General features: G+C 28.6%; 1 protein-coding gene across 2 annotated transcripts in view; it reads left to right on the top strand.

Annotated features, from left to right (window-relative positions):
- LOC106685432 (uncharacterized) overlaps positions 1-15,646 on the top strand; it is a 195,182-nt gene that overhangs the window by 103,404 nt on the left and 76,132 nt on the right. Inside the window, exon 4 of one of the 2 annotated variants that reach the window (XM_014428091.2) lies at positions 13,991-14,023. The exons of the other annotated variant lie outside the window; for it this stretch is intronic. The gene's annotated coding sequence lies outside the window, so the exon portion shown is untranslated. The remainder of the gene's footprint in view (positions 1-13,990; positions 14,024-15,646) is intronic. 2 annotated transcript variants of the gene reach the window in all.

Here is a 15,646-nt window from a genome sequence, read left to right as displayed (position 1 = left end):
TAATCTGAAGACATTCAGTACTCCATTAGTTATAAAAAACAAACTTGCTTATACTCGAAGGCTTAATAAATACGATGTATCATGCAATGTATTTCATATGCCAGTTCTTATTTTAGACACTTAAGTCCTGAAATTTAGAGCCCACTTAATTTTAAATTATAAATTACAGATGAAGCTTTCTCTTAATCTGAATTCCTGAAGATTATCGATTGTTCGCACATTTTTTTCTACCCGATAAATACCTATTTCCAATTCCGCTACCAGTTTAGCTCTGTTCGCATTCTTCCTAAAAATTTAGATTGTATTTTTTTTTCCTCCAGATTTTAATAAACTGATATTTCATTTTTAATTTAAGGCGTGAAATCCGACCCCTGATTTTGAAAGCCACAAGAACGTGGCCAGCTAGATGAATAACATTTTTTCACTCTAGAAATCGTAGAAAATAATTGGGATATCTATTATCAGAAACTTTAGTAGTGTTAACGGAAGTTCTTCACGCGAGTTTAGTATAACTCAAATTTTCTAACAGGTTTGACCTTGATACCTAGTTTTAATATTATTTTTTTGGAAGGGTATATTCTGTACATCATCCTTGTTTATTAACTAGATTGTTTAATGTCTTATATTAAATTTTTAAAAAAATCTATCACTACAACACATTGGTCAGTGGTGCTGTATTTGGTAAGGAAGAACTGTTACTAGACCAACGGTTGTGCAAAGAGATGATTAGTGTTAATCACGGTCGACTCCTTGATTTTTACCAAAGTGCAGTAATAATTTAACCTTTATTACTTTTTTCAGAATCCTACGTTGAGATTTCATACATTCTTTTAAACAACTAAATTTTAGATAGGTACACAGTAATCCTTTTTTAATATTATCCATTTTATTTTTCATTATTATATATTTTTATTCTTATTTGAATTATAATTTTACTATCCTGTAAGTGGAAGCATTAGTGAATTATTATTATTATTACATGTATTACATACTCAGTCTAAAAATTGATGTGAATCTCATTTTATTTTTTCAATATTTTATTTTTTTATCAATAATATTTTTCTATTATTACTACAATAAATAGGAAAAAATGTACACGACAGGATACAATTTTTAAACTAAAAAACATATTTTTTTTTATAAATTGTACAAATAAATTTTTTTTATATAGAAATAAATATCTTATTTTTTAAAAATAAAATAGAAAATTTTAATTGATGAGAAGGTATAATAATGATTTTACCTTAATTTTAGGATAGTACTATAAAATACCAATCTGGATAAAAAATGAGATTAAGTGAAGTGATGAATGGTTGACTGCGTTGGTAATTCCAAATGATAATTTTGATTGAATTGATAAGGAATCAGTGAATTGTGATAATGAAGTGTGATAACAAATAAAATTGATACATTTCAGTATACTTTTATTAAAAAATAAAATACTTTATATAAAAAAATTAGTAATAACTTCTTCTATTGATTTACCACTATGATAATATACATACTCTCATATACTAGTAGAGTGGTTATTGATAAAAATATAAATAAAACATTTAAAGACAATGAAAAGGTGGTTTCATGAAGTCTTACCTTGAATTATTATAAAATTTCAATAAAAGGAAATCCATCTGTCGCAGGAGCCGTTTTATTAGATCTGATGAAAAGCTCTAAAAAAAGTATGTTTCATGTTAAAGATGATAAAGAGTAAGTTGAATAATCATAATCTGTAGAGATCATTGAAACAATTATCAATTAGTAAAAGATAATATAACACACAAACAAAACTAAATGCAGAATGATACACCCAAAAACGTACTAAAAATATTATTAAACAAAACTTGAAACCTAATTTGTATATATTCAGTGTACATATAAAATTTATTTACTGTTTATATTTAATAAAAAATTAAGAAATGTTTAACGTTTCAGCTGATACGCCATACTCAGGAACAAGGCTCAATTACAAATTCAAGTATAAGTTATTTTTTAACCTCATCTATATTGTAAGATTGAGTCAATGAGTTCGTCCTAGAATTTGCAACTGTATTTTTTTCCCAGAGAACGGTCTAATTGGTAAAACGTTAAATGTTTTGTTTATTAATTAAACTAGGTGAAATAATTATACCTTTCAATTTTACAAACTTACGTTTGTATCTTAAATGAATTTTATGTATACATTTAATATTTCAAGTGTATAATTGTTCATTTCTTCAGCATTCATAACTTATGTTTAATTACTTTATTATTTTTTTTATTACGTTTATTTTTATCCGTGCGTTTTTTCGTAAATTTTCCTATAATATAGAAACTACAAATATGCAAAAAACAGAAATTGAAATCATATAAGTATTTGTAATTACAATATGCAATACAAATATTTACGATATGTACTATTGTATACAATACAATTATTTTAGCCATTGCCTTAAAGCAAACTGCATAATAATTACAGGAAAAAACCTATGTGTAGCAAGCCAATAACCTTCTAAGGGCAGATGTATTTGTATACATAAATAAATAACCCAATTTCCATTAAACTAAAATGTCAGATTTTGAGTCCAGAATCATATAAATTACTCTGACTTTATGTCCCCTAGTTCAACAGTTTAGACACACAGATATGTTCCACTACGCACAGACATGGCTAAAATCTCGAAAATTTGTGATAGGGATTCGGGTTGGAATAGTACAATCGGAAGAAAAAAAAGTAGGCTATACCGTTAGAAAAAAATAGATGCACTCCAGAGAAGCAAAGACCAAGGATTGCAGCCACCTTCCTAGAATCGGCCTACCTTGAGGCGTGTCTGGCCTACTACCATTCTTTGATAGTTCTTCTGCAACTGGAGAAAGCTACTCTTCAATGGAGATCTGACGGAAGGACGATTTGATGGAAATGGTCTACAAACATTTCCTACGCATAGGTTTCCTTTTTAAAATGATATTGGAAAGTCATATTGTCAAGGAAAAACTTAGCTGTATTATCTAAAAGATGCCTGTTGACTAAAACAGGCATGACTCGTCAAGAATTAATTCATACAGCATATTCTAATAATATATATTTTTTGAGAGCAGCTGAACTCTTTTATTTTTATTTGTTGAAATAATACATCAAAGTTGACATTGAAACGGAGTCATTTCCCCTTATGTTGAACGTTTCTTTCTAATTATATAAATTATATGTCATTATCATTAATATTTCCATTTATATAATAATTTTATTCTATCCAGAAGTAGTAAAACGACTTGACCTAGCCATTCGAGTCCATGCCGGATCCCAGTTTTAGCTAATTATACAATGAGTCCTAGACGAATAAATGTTTTAAAGACAGCTCTACTCGATATTAATAACCGAAGGGAAGTTTCCCTCTAATTAGTTTTGCTGTAATGATCTCGCATTTTAATGTCATCGAACTTCCACCAGTTCTCTTCATATTTTTTTTTTTTTTATGAGTTAAGAAAGGCTCTAAAGCCCTCACCAATTCATGGATTACATTTATTGGTATAATTATAAATATATTCGAATATAAGAAGTAGCGGGTTGCTCAGTGGTAAGGCACTGAGCTACTAAATGTATGGACCCAGATTCAAATCCGGCTGAAATAGATAATTCTACTCTGTTTCACCGATGCCGTGAGTCAGGCCTGTGCTTTAGGGAACTCTCCAGGGTTCACCCCGTCTCATTAAGTTGGTACTCATAATTGGGTAAAAATATGATGGTTGAGCATGATTCTGACCAAATAACCAAATTAATAAAAATATTGTTTGTTATTAATTTATTTTTAAATAAATAGTACGAGCACTGGGTATTATTTTCCATATTTATATATTTTTTAATTTTTTCCTAGCTAAAGCAGTGTTTGTCATACAAAAATATTTCTTACTTATAAACTGAGAGATCACAACCTATCCATTTAACATCTGCCCTTAATAAATTACTAACACTATTTTTAAAAATTAAATTTAATGTAAAAAAAGTCGAGGAAACGTTCGAATTGAACAAAAAAAATTGTTCACAGCTATGAGTTTTTTTTTTCTTTGTTACCTAATCTACTCAAGGTTTATAAACTTATGAATGACAGAGATACTATTATTGAAAATTATACAATTATTTTCATGGACACAATTGTTTTACATTCTATGTTTATTTCATATTAGTACTCATATATCCTTAGTGTTAGTTAGGTGGGGTAAAAGTATACCAATAATACCCATAAATATTTTATCGTCTGTGATGATACTGATCAAATTAGGAATGCAATAAATACTATTTTCGAAAAAAAATATATAGAGTATAAGAAAATAAATATTTTTTATTTTATATTTTTATTTTTTACAAATATATATGGCATATATATTCCTTATTTCACTAGATAATGCTTTGAACGTCATGAGAACTACAGAACAATTACATGTTTACTCCAATTAACCGGAGAAATATCTGCATGTAGCCCGTTTAAAAAAAATAAAATAAAATAGGGAAGAAGTCTCTTGAAAAATCTCTCACCATCAATTAATGCACAATAGATTAATTTTAATTAACTCTTTAAGTTTTGGAAAATAATAATAACAATTATCGTATAAAATAACTAAAATTATTGTACAGTACACAGAGTGTTTAAAATCACTTTTTGAATATTTGAAATGAAAATACCGCTGTTCACCCTGTAAGAGTGAGAGAGGGTGTGATAAGGAATAAGGTTGCCTTTTGAAGAATAATAAAATAAAAAAAACAATAAATAATTATATATGAAACAAGTTTACAACGTATAATAAGCCAAATTATCCAGCATATAATAGGAGTCCATTGATCTCCAATTTTTCGATTAAGCCACCTCTGGTTCTTCGGGACGGAAGCTCACACTAACAGTGTATTAGTGTAATTCCCTCTTATAAATACTCATATAACAAGGCAGAAATAATAACTACCCCTCATAACCAATCACGTAATACGAACTCACCCCACTTGCCTATTAAGATCTGGTCAGGTAGGCACTTAGTGCAAGAAACTAGAATATTATCCCCTAACCACTAACAGAAGGCAAATTAGGTCCTATATAGCTGGGAAAATCTGTTCACACGATACATGTGTCGGGTATCTTACATTTCTGGTTACACCAGAATATTGTAAGCAATTAATATAACATAAATTTACGGTTTATAGCATATCAAATAATTTAAAACACACTTCAGAATTTTGAGATCTATTGGTTCAGTTGCGGTCTAATAAAGAATAAAGCACTTTATATTAAACTCTACAAAGAGAACTATGAAAGTGGAGCTAAATTACACTCAGGATAAAAGGATGTTTCTTATGCTCTTTTTGCCATCATAAAGCGGTTTGAAACGACCTACCCATTTAACTTCTTGTACTTTCTTCTATCTTCTGGAAAAGAAAATTGGTCTATTTAAAAATAAAGATAATATACACACTTTAGACTTTATGGTTTTATACACTCTCACACATTTTCTAAAATAAATTAACAAACTATATACATGGTATTTATTTATTTATTCTCATATACATTTTTCACAATTTATGTTCATAAATATGTATAATATCCTATACACCTGTACACATAACTATGTATGATCCTAGAAGGAAATACTTTACTTTCTAGTTCCGCTGCCAAATATAGTATGCGTAGAACTTGATATTTATATATTTAATATTTATTCATTTTTTTTTCAATTTCATTTGTTTGTCATTGTATATTATTAATTTTATCATTTAATTATATTTATTAATTTATATTTTTATTGTTTGTTTTTGTTTATTTTAACTTCTAAATTGTCGTATTTATTCCTTATTTTATATTTCCATTTTGCAGTCATCTTCTTTATTTAAAGGCAAAGTAAAATGTTTAAAAAAGTAAAAAAAAATATTAATTATAAAAAATTAAGTATGATCAACTAATTTTAATTCTGTGACATATTTGAAGGGAAAGTGATTTATCTATTAGATACACTATTTTATAATCCAAAATATCTCCTTGAATTTATAACAGTTGTTATAAATAATAAAGCGCGTAAAAATTCCCATTTTCATACTTCAGAAAAAGTTTTTAAAAAACCTTATAATAAATCAGGTTATCTTAATAAATTTAAAATTGTAAACTAAATATTTTTCTAACGTATTTCAACTAAATGGCTACTGAATCCTATCCTGAATAGTCATTGGGCTATTAAATTATGCACTGAAGTACGTTCAATACTGAGGTTCAACGACAATGAGGTTTAAATATTAATATTATCTATTTACAGGATATAATTTATATTATGTATCTATACCTTATCTTTAACATATAATATAATCTTCCTATAGAAAAGATAATTACATATATTATTTTTTTAAATAAAATAAAGAATATAAATATATACAAATGACTATTTATAATTATTTTCTTTACATGCACTAACTTGATAATGTACAAAAAGTATTTTCATGTCTCATAAGAAACTTTAATGTTAAAGGGCAAATAGTGATATGAGTTAAAAAAAAGGTTTATCCCATTTTTATTCAAATCCGTTATTTATTAGATACAGGAGATTATTAAACTTCAACTTTCCATTTGAAAGCTGGTGCCATTTCATTTGACATTAAGTTGCACACGGTTGACAGTCGATACCAGCCAGCTATGGAAAGTTTTGCCCGTATTCCAACCAACTGTCGATACCTCAGAGGGCCAAGAAAGTGAAAAGAAGCTGAAGGAAGGATGTAGGATATATGATGTAGAAGAAATATCAGAACTAACAATGAGGGCGATCTGCTAACCCAGAGAGCAGGATGAGATCTCCTCTACTCCGGTGTCTGTTTTTACCTCGACCCATTGTCGTACCTTCCAATCTATTACGGTCCCTTTCTCTCTTAGACCTTTCTACTCGCTTTTTATTGCATTTCTTTCCCTTGAGGCAACTAGTTATTGTACATTCATATCTCATTGTCGATTCCAATCAATATCACTTCCATCTCCTTGATTGACATTTCTCATTTTATTCAACCAAGTCGAATAGAATAGAATCAAGCTCAAAAATATTTATTTTTAATTGGATCAAATAAAATTACATCGCAGTTGCAAGAAGATAGATAGACCGTATGAAGTAGACTGTAGGAAGATAGTATAAGATAGCAGTCAATAAAGGTATCAAAATAGTTAAAGAAAACTGTTTATTGTTAACCAATGTTTCGCCCCTCTGCAAAGTAAAACGTATAATAATTGTTGACCGTTGTTGTCTGTGGAAGCCCTAAACAAATTCGTTGTCGCTTCACTTTGATTAGATCGCAATTAAATATGTTTGTAGTAAACAATGAAAAAAATAAAATACTCTTACTTTAATTATAATGAAATGTTGCAAGGTAGTTTAATAATGGATTCTTCGGAATATATCAACTATTCTTTTTCTCTTCAAAGACCACAAAAGTAAAATTCATGACATTCTTTATAGATATTTTAGTTTCATAATTTTTTTTATAAATATTAATATGTACAGTAATTATTGCATTGCTTAGGAATATACTTTTAGATTTTACAACATTCATACATGTTGCCTTTATTTCTTATTTTATGTAAGCTGTATTAATATAAACTGAGAGAAAAAGTCCTGAGCTGTTTTAAAATATAATAAAAAAAAACATATTGTCATTGATGATACAATAAAGTTTGGTTCAATTACCTTTATATCAACGGATCGTTGTTTTTTTTAGTTAATAAAGGGTTTAAAGAATGGTGAGAGCATGATTAAATAAATACACAATCATATTAAGTGATAATATTTAATTATGTAGTCATGTCAAGTGTTAATATTTAATAATCCCAGTTATTCTAGTGTAACATACATAGTTTATTTACAATTCTGAGGATTTTTTTTTTTTAGATACTCATAGTTTTTTCATGTCAATTAAATTAGTGATGCTTCATAGGTTATGATAGTTCATGGGATAGACTTACCGAGGATCAATTGGGAGATTTGAAACCATCTTTTTTATTAAATTTTCCAGCCTATTTTAAATTTTTAATTAATATACTGGTTAATAAGAGTTTATTGTTAAATATTACTTTTGAGAATTTCATTGACAAAAATAATTGGAGTACCATTAAAAATTATGTTGGATCACAGTCACTCGTTTTGTGAAAATGTAAAAAGTATTATTAATACTTAGGTGTAATACCATTTTTTTAGGGTATTTAGATGTTTTCTTGAATGCTTCTTATAATATATTAGTTGTGGTTTCGATTCAGTAAGAAGAGAATACAAAAATCTGAAACAATCAGTTAAACAATATTAGACCAAAGCAAGATTCTTCAGCGATACCTGGAATGGTATGGTAAATGAAAAAGGATTTATATCATTATAGTATTAATCTTTCGACCATTTATTATTTAAATAAGCATACATCTGTTCTTTTAGTTGGAATTGCTGGAGGTCATCCCGTTGGCTTGTTACGGTCTACCCTCATCTCGAATCGGTCGTTGACAATTGCTGGTTATACCTCAAGGCCACTTAATATCTAACTGAGTTAACTGTTAATAAAGTTGGTATTTAAGAAAATCTACATCATGAAAGAAATAGTTAGATATTAAATATTTCTACCATATTTACTTATGAGGTAGAAATAAATTTAATGAACCAATACCTCATAAATTAATAAATAAATTTAAGAAATAAATTAATCATATGGTAGAAATAGGTTTTATTTCTACTGTATAAATAAATATGCTGGAAAACTCACTCTTGACTTAATTAACCATTTTAATAGGAATTATTGTGTTCAAGAAGTTATTTTAAGTTCAATTTTTTATTTTTAATTAGTATTAAATGTTCTTTAATTTATTTTGTATTTTATTATTTTTATTTTCTTTTTGTTTCTATTTCTTATTTTGTTATTATTTAATCTATATATTTGTAAATATGGTGTGAATGAACCGTATAATTCCTATTATCATTGTCTATAAATATTACGGAATGTAATATAACGTAATAAAAGTATTTAAACACAAAAAAAATCCGTTTTATGAAGCTTATTCCAATGAAACTGTGTTTGTTAAATTCAGAAACCATTTATTCTGTAATGAATAAACATTAAAACCAGTAATAAGAACATCTTTAAAAATATAAATAAAAACTAGTACTCATTTTTAATTGATACTTTCTGTATCTCATATTCAATTGGTGCATCTGACGTCTCTATTATCTTTGCCATCAAGGCTGTCCCTTCTGAGAAGTTTATCTGATACAGTCTCCCGGCGAGATGTACCAATGTCAAGAGATTAATTGATCTTGAAGTTCTTGCATCTTGTCATTTCCTCTTCACTGCATCTCATTTACTCCAGGATATTCCCATGTGCTGACCTGCATTTCAAAGGCTTCAAATGTATGTCAAATATTGACACAATATCACTAATATCTGTTACAATTTTTAATTTGATTGAAATGATTCGTTTGCATATGAAAGTTTTGCTCTTTGCGATATTTGTAATTCTTTAAAGTCGCCTCTGTAGAGCGAAAATAGTATTATAATATAAAATCGTGTAACCAATAAAATAAGAGGGAATTTCCTTCACTCTGCAACAAAGTGCCTATACTCATTGAAATTGTTGGTTGAGCGGATGATTCAGACAGTTGCATTGCATTTCTCTATTCCACGTAATTGTTATAGATCATGGCCAAGTTCTAGTATATTTAACCTATTTTCTCAAAGCAGGAAGGTTATTCTATTATCATTAAACAAATGGATGTAATTTATTTTTGATTTATTATTAAAGTTTTGTTCCCTCAGTGAACATAAATGTAAAATAAGGAATATTTTTTAGAGTAAAAAATTGCATATACCTCTTGTATGATATATTTATAAGAAACGTTATACTAATAAATTAAAAAATAAAACAAATATCATATGATAGGACAGATATTAAATAAAAGTCTAATGCCTTATAAATCTATCATATCTTTTTTTAGAGAGTCTGATACACAAAACTAGCTTTCCGACTCCGCCTGTCCTTTCCTCCCTCAATCCAACTATTTCATTTCCTCCTATATAATACATTTTTCTTTTCTAAATCTGAGGTTATTATGCAAAGTATAAATTCCATATTTATGGTGATGTAATCTGTGTATTAACAGTAAAAAAAGATTTATCTATTAAATTCCTGTATACATTCTACTAACAAATATCTAGAATTTTATTTTTACGATGTTCATAAACTACTTATATACATATTTCAGATCGACCTAAGTTATTCTTGTATAATTAACAACAACAAATATAAAATTATAATAATGAATATATAATTTTTAACTGATTTTCTTAACATAACGACAGTTTGAGTTAAATTTAACTAAACTATAACTACATTAAGAATAGAGGTGAGGACAATGTAGTGATATATAATAATCATTTATTTAGATTTAGCGGTACAAATCGAAAATTAAAAGCAGCCTTACGTTCTTAATTTTCACCCCCTGTTTCATTGTTATCTCCAAAGATTTACCTAAACACGAGATCTCAGCACTTTTATATCGCATCTCAGAAGGAGTTTCTTAAAAAAAAAATCTAGTATCGTTAGATCACAACCTTTGCCTAAAATACATCGATGTTTTTGAACAACCATTTCAGTAACATAAGTTCTGTTCAAACGACTACGTATACTCCCGCCAGTCGGAAGTGATATTTTGCAAAAAATAATGCAAATTGAAAAAAAAAAAACATCGATGTTTAGAAATATCAATGCTCAATATTAAAATATCGTTGCATACAATAGATTACCCAAAATACATCGATGTTTTTGTACAACAACATCAGAAACATAAGGTCTGTTCTTACGATCACGCATTCTACGACCTGTCAGAAGTGGTTTTTGAAACTAAGAATGGTATATCGACTACAAAAAACATCGATGTTTTAAAATATCGTTGCTTACAATACTTTACCGCAAAAACATCGATGTTTTTGAACAACTATTGAAGGAACATAAGGTCTGTTCCAACGACTACCATGCTCAGGCCAGTCAGAAGTGCTTTTTGTATGAAAGAATGGAACTTCGACTACAAAAAACATCGATGTTTTAAAATATCGTTGCATACAATGCCTGTCGATATGGGATTATTAGTTTCAAAATCCACTTCTGACAGGCTGTAGAATGCGTGTTCGTTTGAACAGACCTTATGTTATTCAAATGAATGTTCAAAAACATCGATGTATTTTAGGTAATGTATTGTAAGCAACGATATTTTAAAAACATCGATGTTTTTTGTAGTCGATGTCGGATTCTTAGTTTCAAAACCCACTTCTGATAGGCCATAGAATGCGTGATCGTTTGAACAGACCTTATGTTGTTCAAATGAATGTTCAAAAACATCGATGTATTTTGGGAAATGTATTGTAAGCAACGATATTTTAAAAACATCGATTTTTTGACGTGACAACGTCTTATAAATCATTTTGCGGGATGCCATGTTAGAAAAAGTGTCCCGTAACGGAAGTAGATTTTGACGTGACAACGTCTTATAAATCATTTTGCGGGATGCCATGTTAGAAAAAGTGTCCCGTAACGGAAATTGACTTCGTTTAACATATGGATATTATATCATATGTATAAAAATTAATTAATGTATAACCAAGCAAAAATAAATATCTGAATTCAATATGTGAACTGGTTTATTATTTCAAATATATAACATTGGATTGATTTTAATTTATATTTATGTAATATTAGCATAGAGTATACGTTGTCACGGAAATATGTCGCCTACACGGGCACGGTTTTTTTGTAGTCGATTTCGGATTCTTAGTTTCAAAGCAACTACTGACAGGCCGTAGAATGCGTGATCGTTGTAACAGACCTTATGTTTCTGAAATAGTTGTTTAAAAACATCGATGTTTTTTGGGTAATGTATTGTAAGCAACGATATTTTAAAACATTGATGTTTTTTGAGTCCTTAAAAAAAAACATCGATGTTTTTTGAGTCCTTAAAAAAAAACATCGATGTTTTTGTCGATGGTTTTTTAACATCGATGTTTTAGTATTGAACATCGATGTTTTAAAACATCAATGTTTTTTTATCGATGTCGCATCTCTATTATGTACCCATCTCCGTTCGTAAAATATCATTATTAACTCCATTAAAACATCAATTATATTTCTCCACCTTCTTAACAATCAATCTTTCGCATATATGTAAAAACATCATTAGTTCATACTGGAAGATCGTCGATTGACCGTGTGTATTATGAATAAATGGAATATGGTCCGGGTGCGATCGAAAAAACTCAAACAGTAATAACTATTTTTATTTGAGCCAACGTTTCGCCCCACGTTGCAGGTCTTCGTCTGGACTAAAAAAAATACAAACGCTTAACATGAGTAAAAAAAAAAATAAATGGAAAATTACAAGGGTATACAATGAAACTTAAAAAATAAATTTTCTTATTCCTATAAAAGGTTATAAGCAATCAATTAAAACGAAATTAGTTACAGATAAAAAGAAGAAATATAAAAGAAAGTACAAACTATGAGATGAAAAAATAGGATAAGAATAAAATCCAGAAAAAAGGAAGAAAATAGAATTCATACCTGTTTGACAGAAGCCAAAGTCAGAGTGAACCATTTGTATTGGGATGAGTGGGCATGATGGCAGTTAAGTACGTTAAATTTGAAAATAATTTAAAAGTAAACAGTGAAACGTTAACTCAAATAAAAATAGTTATTACTATTTGAGTATTTTTGATCTCATCTGAAACATATTCCATTGATTAATTATTTGTTTATTCTGTTATTATCATCAATTTTATATTATATTTGTGAGTTAAGGTACAAGGGTACCTGTTATCTCCACTAATACCTCGGGACCTATGTAAACACTGCATAAATGTATATATGGTGGATTAAAACGAGGAATAAAGTAGTCTTTAAGCTGATCTTGTGTTAATCATTTCACGGACCTTTTTCCCTTTTTTTTTTAAAGTTCTGTTTGCGACGGAGCTTAATTTATACTTACCTAGATATTGATTTGTTTTGGTAATTTTCCCATTTTTTATCACTCATCATTCATTACAAAATACACACACCTTAGTCGCACACATTTACATATTTATTATTTTGAGGGAACCAGACGTTCCTTAATTACATTTGTTTTTTATTGATTCATTCACTTATAAATAAAACGAGCATTAGAGCATATTATAGATCAGAAAGTAATAAAGGCAGAACAATCTACACAAATAGAAGGTTTGTGGTAGAGTAGATAAAATCTCACGGTCATGAATATTTTAATTTTTATTTATCTGTGCATTATCGAATTGAAAACTTTCCAAATCGAGACTGTTTTCCCCATGGTCATAGTTAAGCTGCAGATGTTGCATTACTGGCGATGGGAACATTATGCATCTGGATCCCTCCAGGTCACTTTCTTCCCACAAGGACGTCCGGGAATCACTTTCCTGCTACTAGCCTCTGGTCCCATTTTGCGGCTTTCCAATCATCGCCGTTAATTCCTGTGAGAGGAACGCAAAAATTAGATCCTCAGCTGCTAATCAGAAAGTTAGTTCATTCTCTTCGGACCTTCATTTCTGATTTAGCGGGTCATTGTTCCTCGATTATTTTTTTCTATTTTTAGATTTAGTTCTACTTACATCAAGTTCACCGGTATAAATTTTTATTGGTCATGGTGTAGTCTGAATCTTTTTAACTTGTTTTAATAATAACGCTTAAAGGTTATATAATAATTTAAAATAAATTTAAATAATATTTTTTTGATTTTAACAAGGTATTTTGTAACTCAGCCAATGCTTTTGTAAAATAAGGGGTGTATTTTAAAGTGGAACAATTCCATAACTATACCAGATATATTATAGTAATATAAGAATATACAGTAGTATTATTTAAAAAAACAAAAGAAATTAGTTAAAGTAATTATACTCATTGGCATTAGCAAAGATATTGAGCAGTTTATTATCAGCTATATGCATTATCTAAACTGTTATTTTTATTTTTAGGTTTGAGGACAACATCATTCATAAAAAAGGATTGTGAGTAAATACTCTATTCTATCACTATAGTAAAATATAATCTAATTGTGAATTAAAAAAAAAAACAAATATTTATTTAGTGTACCATTATATTGCTTTTAATTATCGAATGTTTCTCATGTAATGACAGCGAATATCGTATGCACATAAAACATGGATATGTATGTATCTGCTTTGCTTTAATGTTGGTACATCTGGCAAAATAAAATTTTTGATTTTATTCTGGGTTGAACTTGTTCCAAACGTAACGTGGACTGGGCTTACTTTTCTCTAGTGGGGTCGCCCTGCAGACTGTCCCGAAGCTAATGAGGCTGAAATAAAAAATGCAGTCTAAGGAACAACATACAGATTATCCCAAAGACCAGATGTGACAGATTTTTGTCAGATATGAAACTATTAAGATGAGCCCTTATCAAAATTTACTTATCAATTATATATTTTATAATCGTTAAAAACAGCATTAGTCTTTTTTTTTTAATGATTTAGTGTGAAATAAACGGATAGACATATGAATGTAATACAACTTTTAAGTCTGAGATGAAAATGGGTTTACTCGTAGATAATTAAGTTTAACTTTAAATTTAATAATAATTTAATATTTTACACAAGAAAATTCGTCTAAATTGGCCGATCCAGTGAATGAGGTTACAGATAGTTAAGATTCAGACAGCATTTTTCTCCTTAAAGATAGAAAATATACATCTTTGGAATAATTTTATGTTATATACTCCACATTTTCAGGCTAAATAAAACAAGATTCTTTTTTCATAATAAGAAGTTATTTTATATTCTAATATTTATATATTTTTCCTGTTCTGTTAAATTACATGCTTATTTTAATTATTTTTTTTTTATAAATTGAATTATCAAATGCATTCTTTGCCATAACATCATTAAAACCTAAAATGTTCAGGTTTAAATCGCATTATTGCCCGGCTCATAGCATTTTTTTTCTTGACCAAGATTTTGGACCGTTGTTTTGAATCCGCCGAAAGTAATAGGATTTCCATCTTCATAACCTTGAAGCGACAAAAAATCGGAAAGTTAGATCAAATATACAGCCTTTTAATTTTTTTAAATAAATTTGCATATGTTGGGACTAAAACGGTAATTTTAAAAGTGAAAGTTTAGGCCCGATTTAAATACGCAAAAACCGATTCGTTTCTTAAGAGTCAAAATTAGGTCTATTGATTTAAATCAGAATAATCATGAGTTCTGGCGAATAATTTAATAGATTTTTAAAAGACTATTTATTTTAGTTCTTTTTAATAAGTAATGTATTATTTTTATTAATTATTTATTTCAAATATAACATATATAAATAATTATCTCCTCTAAAACGGTTAGTAGATAATGGTTTTACAAAATTCTATTTGTTAAGAATGTGCGAAAAAGAGAGTAAAAACTTGAGGAAGGCCACGATAACGGCCTTGACCCGGCCTTGTAGAATAACAGTAACCGGTATCCGTTCTGTAACCGCAGTTCCTAGATGGGAACAGGACCAACTGTTCCACTTACCAAAAGGAACTCACTGCTAGGGGGATATCACGCCTAACTTGATTCATAGTTACTAACATATATTTGTTAAGCGAACCAATTTGCAGCTTCTAAAATAAATAAATA

The sequence above is a fragment of the Halyomorpha halys genome, unplaced genomic scaffold (assembly GCF_000696795.3).
Source record: "Halyomorpha halys isolate HHAL.00 unplaced genomic scaffold, Hhal_1.1 Scaffold692.1, whole genome shotgun sequence".
In the NCBI taxonomy this organism is placed as follows: domain Eukaryota; kingdom Metazoa; phylum Arthropoda; class Insecta; order Hemiptera; family Pentatomidae; genus Halyomorpha; species Halyomorpha halys.
The sequence above is the reverse complement of the archived record's forward strand: the minus strand, read 5'-3'. Positions and strand labels throughout refer to the sequence as shown.